Genomic DNA, 10,000 nt, shown 5'->3' on the forward strand with positions numbered 1-10,000 from the left:
GCAGCCCCCAAATTCCCCCAAAAAATGCCGCAAATTCCCAAGAGAAATGCACTGAAATAAAGACTACTGGGAACAATGAACACATATTAATGAATAAAAATACATTAAAACGTAAGTCAGTGATTTTGATAGAGTTCAGGCTGGCAAACCGCTTCTTAACTATCAGCCTTCCAATCGATCAGCAAAGGTGCCCCCAGAAAACGACATGCTTTCTGCTCTATTATTTTTACTGCCAATTGCAATGGTCCCATTATAAAACTACAGAAAAATTGGCACCACCGTAGCATTTTACAACGTGTAAGTAAATGCCCAGAGAAACTCGTTGGCCATTGATTACACCACTCTAGAAGATTGAACGTTGGTGAACGTGGATCGTTAAGCGATAGCTATCCATGGCTCTATACCCTACACACATCACGCATAGGGGTTTAGCTGCAGTGATTGCTAGCAAAAAGAGATTTTTGAGAGAGAACGATTTCAGTGCAGCATCCTGTGGACTCGCAATGAATGGACCTAACTCAAGGTTGAGGTCCCATGCTGGGATCTCGGAGGAGCACAGTGGGTGAAGGCACTATGCAGAAATGCTGTGACACCTTGATAGTGAGTGCCTTGTGAGACGCTATGCATAGTGCTATAATGCAACAATGGCTCCTATACAGATGTTGCAGAGGAGTAAGGTATCATCGCTGAAATCTGTCCTCTGTCATGTTCCGTCTCCTCCAGAGTTCTCTCAAGGGATTTCAGCTCGGAATTGCGAAAAAAACCCGGACATAATTAGGCTATTTTTTTTTATGTGGCGTAAACGGGCTTCCATACGAATCTCTCCCTTTTTAAATTTTGCAGCGTCTTTTGTGTTTAAGTGTCCAGAGCGCTCCAGAGTTTAGTGGGTGGTGCGTCAGTAATAAGGGTCCGTCGGGAAACACAGTGCTCCGTGTGTAGTTAAACGGACTAAACAAATGATTTGGCTCGATGATTTTATGAATTCGGGTTACTCAAGAAATCTTTTCAGCCCTTAGAGCCGTTAGAGACTGTCCTGGAAGAAAGATAGTCAACTGAAAGTTGTTTTAGGACACCACTTCGAGGTGTGGACACTACAGGACAAATTCACAGTCTTTACATGTCCACTGCATTATTGTAAATCAATCTTAGCGACTGCCGATTTGACCATCATATCTTTAGTTAAGTGAACTAGAACATGGCAGTGTCTCGGACCAGGTAGGAATAATTTGAGGGCTAGACAGAGTGTCCTCATTTCCAGCTGATTGATGTGTTTTGTCTTCACACTGGGGCTTCAATTGCCTTTTGTGCCTGAAGCACACATCACACTACAGAGTACTCTCTCTGATGGGGTTCCAGGTGGACCAATTTATAGAGAAAATCTTCGCTTTTACTTTTCAGAGGTGATCGAGCTGTGTACATACAAGATCAGGCTAACATTTTGAGCGGTGAAGTAAATAACACTGATTATCTCTTCATAATGGCACCTGTTAGTGGGCTGTATTAGGCAGCAAGTGAACATTTCCTCAAAGTCAATGTATTAGAAGCAGGAAAAATGGGCAAGTGTTATGATTTCCACATGGGCTAGACTACAGGGTCAAAGCATTTCCAAAACTGCAGATGTTGACGCACCTAGGGAGCGAAGATTTGCTGAAAGCATTCGTGTTCTGGAGCAATAGATCCAGTGTAATAGAATGTTTTTGTCAGTGGACTACTTAAAGGTGACTGAGTTCTATTTTCTGGGATTTCTCTGGCTGAAGAGCAGCAAGTTCTACACCACAATCCGACTGAACTCGATGACATGAACCAAACAGACACTTCAACCAATCAGACTGCACTTTAAAGTGATACCGCAACGTAAAAAGGATATTTTCAGTAAAACTAAAGCCTAACACCATTTTCCATTCGAAACACATGTATGGTGGAAATGCAATTTCAGCGCAACACATTTTCGCATAAAAACGGCATTCCAAACTTTTAAGATTGGTGAACTCCTGCGATTTTGTATCGCATAAAAAGACACGTGACCGATAGTCAGTTGAAAACTACTATAAAATTATATAAAGTCAACTTAACATTAAATTTGAATATTATTGTCAACATTACATAAACAAATACATATACATAAAGAAATTTAATACAATATATTATAGAATATTATATATTTTGACAATATCACATCCGCTGCTTATTTTCCACCAGGTATTTGAAAAAGTTTTGAATATGGAAAGTGTGAAAGTGTAGTCTGTTAAATGGCACGGTTTCTGGAAAAAAATTTCATTTTTTAAAGAATATAATTAATTTACATTTAGAGATTGTACATAAAAAAAATGTTTCCTATTAATATTAATACGATTCAATATGACGGAGTATAAAATAATCATTGAATTCACAATAAGCAGTGACTCAGTATGATAATGGATGTTCTCCAGGCTTCACCAGTTTATTAATTATTGTTAATGCGATAAAACAGTCGTCACGGTCGCTATCATGCAGTGATGAAACCACGGCGAGCGTTTTTTTGTTTTGTTCGCTTTGCAGTTTTTGGAGTCTGAATGACAGCAGAGAGAGAGAGAGAGAGAGAGAGAGAGAGAGAGAGAGAGAGAGAGAGAGAGAGAGAGAGAGAGAGAGAGAGAGAGAGAGAGAGAGAGAGAGAGAGAGAGAGAGAGAGAGAGAGAGAGAGAGAGAGAGAGAGAGAGAGAGAGAGAGAGAGAGAGAGAGAGAGAGAGAGAGAGAGAGAGAGAGAGAGAGCGATTGGAGTGATATTCTCTGTTCCCCTGCGACTGGGTGACATTTCATGTCCTTTATTAAGCTTTTCTTTTCTTCCCTGATGTTTTCCTCCATGTTGCAGCGTATCTTTTTTTTTTCATGAATCTGGTGACAGTGATTATGAAGAAATCAGACTGTAGCTCCAGGGAAAATAAATCTAATCTAATCAAATCAGATGTCTCTCCATGAGGGTGGGGGGTGGTGGTGTGGGGGATTTGCAGGCTTGATGGGAGATTTTATTGTCTGGTTTATGACAAACATTTACATTTAACATTTTGGAAACTAAACTCAGTCCTCTCAAATTCTAAGGTCTTTTCTCCACATGCAGGTTGTGTGTTTTCGGTGGAATTACTAAATCCCTAAAACTGCTTTCCATATTCAATTCCTCACTTATCTTTTTTGTCCTACACAAGCCTTAATCGAAAATACACAAATTTAGCTTGAGAATGACAACATGAGGCCGTCACATACAGAAATTTGGGTGATTTCTTTATTTTTGTTCCCGGTATGCAAAGAAACATGGTGTACATTTAACCTTTTATTAAAACAAATTGTTGTAATACAAATACAAAGATTTTTAACAATGGACATTGTCCCCAAAGCAGCTTCATAGAAATATAATTCAACCTACTCACCAGAGATGCAGACTCATAATGTGCAGCGCTCCTCAGAGGCTGTAATCCAGTGGTACTGGATCTAACATCCACATACACGTACTGGAAGCAGTGCAGCCGAGAGAAACACTACGTAATGAAGAGAATAAACTGTTGGGAATAAATTAATACAATTTCATGAAACAAATATTAGCATTTAGGTTGTAAATGTAGGTCAGTGCTTCTGATAGTGTTTATGTCAGCAGAGAAGGCTTTGCTGACCCTGACTGCCCACCACTGCAATAAACTACTTCTACTGCTACTACATTTTATATTTAAAAATGTGTCCCTATAAGTTTTTTCCCTAATGAGCGAGCCAGGGGCAACGGTGGGAAGGAAAATCTCTCTGAGTTCGTATGAGAAAGAAACCTCTCGGAAGCATATTTTTATGGAATTAATATCATTGTAACTCCATTCCCATTCCTCAGTCATCCAAAAATCGTTTAGAACGTGCCGACCCTGCATCGATCCCGAGGCATGTAGATGTTCAGCCAGCTCCAGTTGTGTCCCAAGCTTTCGGACATCGGACTTTAAGGTTAAACATCCTCTTAATCAATACTGAGAAATAGCGTTCTACATCATCGAACATTTAAAGGTTCTGGCATGGACGAGTTGGTGTTGAATCTATAATGATCTCAGACGTTGAGCTAATGTATGGGTTGCTCAGAAGCTCTCGGTTCCACAACTTCAACTGTAGGAAGATCATTACTCATAATCCCACACTCTCTCCAGTGTTTGATGTAACCCACATGAGAATGGGTTCTCTCAAGGTTTCTTTCTCATTCCATCTAAGTACGTGTTTCCTTGCCGCAGACAAACCTTTAAATATTAGTAAATTTTGTTCTATAATTCTTTCATGCTGTGAATCTGATCTGTAAAGTCCATTGTGAAAAGCGTTATAGAAATAAAATGTAATAAAATTCAATTGAATTCTATTCCAATTTACAATCCTAGTCAGATTTTATTGGTTCAAAAAAGTTGTTGATGCGTTTTTGTTAATAAAAATAAAAATATATATATTTTCCCACAGGAAAGTGAAAAATGCTAAGTGATTTATTGCTAACTAAAACATATCAGCTCCCCGTTGTGGGGTTGTTGGTTTTTTTTGTGGGTTTTTTTTTTTTTTTCTTTTTTTTTACCACGGTGCTCTGGACACACTGTGACGAGTCTGATGTTTGTAGATGAGTTTGAGGATGGACATGTTGAGGACAAAGATCTCTCTCTCTCTCTCTCTCTTTCTCCTTCTGTCTCTGTCTTTCACACACACCCACACACACACACACACACACACACACACACACACACACACACACACACACACACACACACACACATATACACACACACAGCACCTGTCAGCCCAGATAATTGTAACTGATGGTGATGTTTCAACTGAGATAGATGTAACCAGCACTGACAGAGACACAGAGGGTGATGACGTCCATTACACACTGATATTAATGTTCACCTGCCACACAGGTCATTTTACAGGTGTACATTTATAGATTTTAGCCCATTTGTTACGCTCACAAACCGGAAAGGGAACGCCACCAGCGCTGTCGCTGATCCACGCTACCCTTCACACGCAGGAATTTACACGTGATGTTGGTCTGTATAAGTAAGTAGATTAAGGTAATAAAACTAGGATCAGGGTTAAGGTTAGGGTTCTAATAAGGGTTGGGTTAGGGATATGATTAGGGTTTTAGGTGTTCGTTTAGGTCGGGGTAAGGATTTTGGTTAGGGTTAAGATTAAGGTTTGGTTAGGAGTTGGGTTTTTGGGTTAGGATTTAGTGCTAGGGTTGGGGTTAGGGGTTAGGAGCCGTATTAGGGGTTGGGTTAGGGGTTTTGAGTTAGGATTTGGGTTAGGGTTAAGGGTTTGGAGAGGGATTAGAGGTTGGAGTTGGGTTAAGGGGTTTAGTTAGGGGTTCGGATTTAGGTTAGGAGTAGGATTAAAGTTTGGGTTGGGGTTGAGTTCGGAGTTAGGGTTTGGGTTAGGAGTAGGATTAAGGGTTGGGGTTAGGGGTTGAGTTAGGGCTTAGAATTTGGGTTAGAGTTATGGGTTAGGAATGGGATTAGGAGTTGGGTTGGGGATGTGGTTGAGTTAGAGGTTTGGGGTTAGGTTTATGGATTAGGAGCAGGACTGGGTTGGGGTTAGAGTTAGGTGTAGGATTAGGAGTTGGGTTGGGTTTGGTCTTAAATTAGGGGTTGAGTTTGGATTAAAATTAGGGTTTGGTTGCAGAATAGGATTAGGTTAGGATTTGGGTTAGGGTTATTCATTCATTCATTCATTCATTCATTTTCTTCCGCTTATCCGTAATTCGGGTTGCGGGGGCAGCAGTCTAAGCAGGCCCCCGCCTTCGACTGCTGCCCAATCCTCACAGCACCGTCCCTTACGGTCCCTCCTGCAGGTGGTGAGCCCACGGGAAGGCGGCCCCACGTCACTCCGACGTCACGGACCTTGATATTTCCCTCGTAAGGGACCCCCGGAGCATAGAGGGTTAAGGGCCTTGCTCAAGGGCCCAAGAGTGGCAGCTTGGCGATACCGGGGCTTGAACCCCAGACCTTCCGATCTGCAACCCAGCGCCTTAACCGCTGGAGCCACCACTCCCCCTAGGGTTAGGGTTATTGTTTGGGTTTAGTCAGGGTTCAGTTTAGGGTCAAGGTGCTTTCCTTCTTAGTTTTGAAGTTTCTTTCATGCTTCTTATCTAAACATAAATAATCATAATGCTAATAAGGTAAATTTGAATATGTTTTTTTAGCTCTTATATTAGCTCATGGCTGTTATACTTTCATTTCCATGAGGAGAGTAAGTGTAATGTCAGTGCTCCACCTCTGCTTGTTCCACTGTGTAAAGCTGATTTGAATAGATTTACATAAGCACTATCTTAATTATTCATTGTGCCTTTTTAGTGCAGAACTACAAACAACACGTTTGGGACTTTTAACTTATTTGGATCAAGTTTAAAATATTTTTGGTGATCAGTGTATCTTAACTTAGCTGGCTACGTGTATCTTAACTTAGTGGGATCGAATTTGCTCATTAAAGTTCCACGGCGTAAGTAATGTGCTCATACTAGAAATTCTCAGCGGAGATGTCGGCGCGTGGTTGTGTCTCAGCTGTACGAAATCGCAAGTCAGCCACTTTGGTTTGTGTGCACACGCTGAAGGATTCTTACATTCGTCCTACTTTTAGTTTCTCCTCATTAAAATGCGAAGGCTTGTTTAAGGTGGAACCTTAGGAATCGTAGACCCCTTGATTATACAAAGAACAGCAGCACAATTAGTGAATTTTTTGGCCATATGCATTTTAGCCATCTGTGTGATGATGATGTCAGTTTTTTAATATTGGTGTCTGAGATATAAAGAGAGAGAGAGAGAGAGAGAGAGAGAGAGAGAGAGAGAGAGTGTGTGTGTGTGTGTGTGTGTGTGTGTGTGTGTGTGTGCACGCCCATTAAACCAACAGTCGGAAATTCCAGGTGCTGCATTGACTTTACGATAAAAAACCTCCCGCTGTTTTAATATTACAGGATCGGATTAAAGTGGATTAAACTTCAGTTTATTAAGACACTCTTCACTACCTCTTCTATGTGTGTGTGTGTGTGTGTGTGTGTGTGTGTGTGTGTGTGTGTCCATGTATTTGTGTGTGCACACATTTATGATTTAAAAAGCTCGCCACAGAATCCATAATTTATCTGAGCATCTCCAATGCTATTTTTAGAGTCTCTGCTTCAAAAGCAGCTGCAACAAGAGTGTGTGTGTGTGTGTGTGTGTGTGTGTGTGTGTGTGCGCGTGTGTGTGTGTGTGTGTGTGCGCGTGTGTGTGCGTGCGTGCATTGGCATACGAGCTTGGAATAATTGTTTTGGTTTTAAAATAACAGTAATGGAATTATGCTTTGCAACTCGTTTTCAGTTTGCTGTCCGTCTCACGCTGTCACTATATAAGACGAATTACACACACACACACACACACACACACACACACACACACACACACACACACACACACACACACACCACATTCATCAAATGATATGTACAGTGCAGCACAAGTGTGTCAGAATAAGCCTAAAAATAGTTTTTCACCAGGTTACACCATGTTCTTTCTAATATTTGGTAGTATACAGTTGTAGTATACATAAAGCAGGAGTTCCTACACTTTTTTTCTCTGAGAAATTTCTCCTTTAATTGTATTTTTGATGCCTCTTGATGCTAGATTAGTTTAGTCTGTTGTTCTGCATCATACAGACAAAAGATGCATTGCTTCGAAAGAAATATATCGTCTATTAAAAGAGCATTACTACTATCATGAGATTTTCTCACATTCATTGCTATTAAAATCAAAACATTTATTTACTTATAATTAGGCTCCATTAATAACTAGAGGTTCACCGATAGTGGATTTAACAAAAAAAAAAGTACTGAATCATAAAAATGTGCTAAAGGAAATAAATGAATATATTCATTAATTAATATATTAATAAATATAATTATATAATATAAATATAAAATATCAGGATGTAGTATAATTTATAATATTAATATTATTTTATAATTATATATAATTAGCAAATTATAAATAAATATAATTTAAAGCTCTCTGTGCAGCACGCAGTCTCACATGTAAAAAGAAAACAGAATGTGGCATCTGTGGTTTGCCTCTAGAGGCCGCTTTTTTCTAATGACAGCGGACCGGAAGCCGGAAAAACTATCTGTATGGATTTTTGCAGATAGCCGATAGTTCCAGCGGTGAGAAATTTTAGTTTGAAAGCCAAACTTTATTATGAAATACAGATATGAGATGAGTAAAAAATATATATTTACAATTACAGTTTTAAAATATTTATCTGGCATTGTTAAGAAAGCCGTTCCAAACGTGTGGGTGGTGGTGGTGGGGGTGTAGTTCAGGGACATAGAGAAAGAAAGAGCAGGCCTGGAACAGAGCCATGTAAAACCGTTACTCTTGATTTTTGAAGTCACTGTTAACATCTGCAAACACATAGCAATCAGACAGATAAGACCTGAGCCAGAAAAAGCTATTCCCTTAAGCATGGGGGTCCAACTCTGTAAAAAAAAAAAAAAAAAAAAAAAAAAGGTCCAGCAGCTGGTCATTTACTACTTTAACCACACACAGAAAAATCAATGTACATTTGAACATTTGTACCCACTTGTTTGTACCAGTAAAAGAACATTTATGCACCACTAGTGGTTTAAAATTGGATCCTAATCATACATCCATTCACGCAAACCATCAGCGAAATGCTATGGAAAAATTTAAGGATGTAATTTTAAACTATACCAGGACAAGTTCGTAAAGCACGTTTTTTTATGATAAAAAATGTCGAGAGAAAGTGTAATTACGTGGTTTTGGTTCTTTATGGATGGTTATATTGAATCAGCACATAAAACTCAACACTGTTGACTATTAACAAACAAACGTTCATGCCGCAATGCATGCTGGGTGCCAGAATAGTACAAAACACCCAGCATGCATTGCAGCACGAGTAAATTATGCAGCGGAACGTTATTACTGTTATCTTTATTTGCTTTTATTTGGGTTTTTGTTAGTTTTGTTGTGATTTTTCATTAGTTTTTTTTGTTATGTTCAGAGTTGATCTGGTTTTTGTTTTCTGATCGTCCCTCAAACACTGATTGTTGATGTCTGTTTAAGTTCTGCTACGGTTCAAAGTTTTTATTTGTGCTTGGTGCTATTATTACTAATTACAACGACTAAAGAAAAAATAGCTTGAAACGTTCAAGGTTCAAGAGCCGAACTACAGCAAACAATGATCACCATTATGGTGAATTCAAATGAACCTACAACATCTAAACATCTAAAATCTCAATTAGAGCTTTAGCACAGATATGGCGGAAATAATGTGGCATTGGTTAGTAATAAGTGAAGCTGGCAATGCCGGTTCGACGGGGTTGTTTATTCATCTGCTGAAATCATAAGAGATTTAATGTCTTTTCAGGTGTTCATCAGTAACGTTTAATCCTCATTTGATCAGTCCCTTCATTGTCTCATTAAGTTCATCACCGCTTCAGGTGGACACGTGCGTTCTTTTAAAACTGAGGATTTGCTGTGGGATTTAAGGGGTTAAATGTGTAAAATAATAAAAAAACAAACAAACATAAAAACACCGTAAAATGTATTTTAACAGTAATATACCGTATATTTAATTTATGTAAGGAAACTGTAAAAAAAAACACACAGTAAAATACTGGCAACCCTGCTCTCAGTAATTTACAGAAAAATTAAGAAACAAAAAGAAAACAGCAAAATACTGTAAAACCTAACAGTCAAATTCCTGTGTGTTTTGTGCATTACCATTCTGCAGGAGAGCAAAGCTTTTAAGAGTGTTTAAGTCAAGGACGGACAGAGACCTATTGATATTATGCTTACTTAAAGGCAGTAACTGTGTAGTTACTGAGAATCACTGAGAAACTCTTCGCTAATTGTGAATACATGCTGCTGTTATCTGCAGGAGCTTTGACTTGAGTTGCTGCTTTTAAAGGATTTCCATAAGTCTGTTTTTTGGGGGGGCATGTAAGTAAATTGTGAATAATAGCTTTAAAAAACAA

The 10,000-nt window shown here is 39.0% G+C and overlaps 1 protein-coding gene across 1 annotated transcript in view; it reads left to right on the forward strand.

Moving 5' to 3' along the window:
- Positions 1-10,000, forward strand: part of LOC310734743 (SH3 and cysteine-rich domain-containing protein 2-like) — a 41,495-nt gene that overhangs the window by 4,332 nt on the left and 27,163 nt on the right. The gene's annotated exons all lie outside the window — the stretch shown is intronic.

Source organism: Silurus aristotelis, assembly GCF_946808225.1.
Source record: "Silurus aristotelis genome assembly, chromosome: 12".
Classification (NCBI taxonomy): Eukaryota; Metazoa; Chordata; class Actinopteri; order Siluriformes; family Siluridae; genus Silurus; species Silurus aristotelis.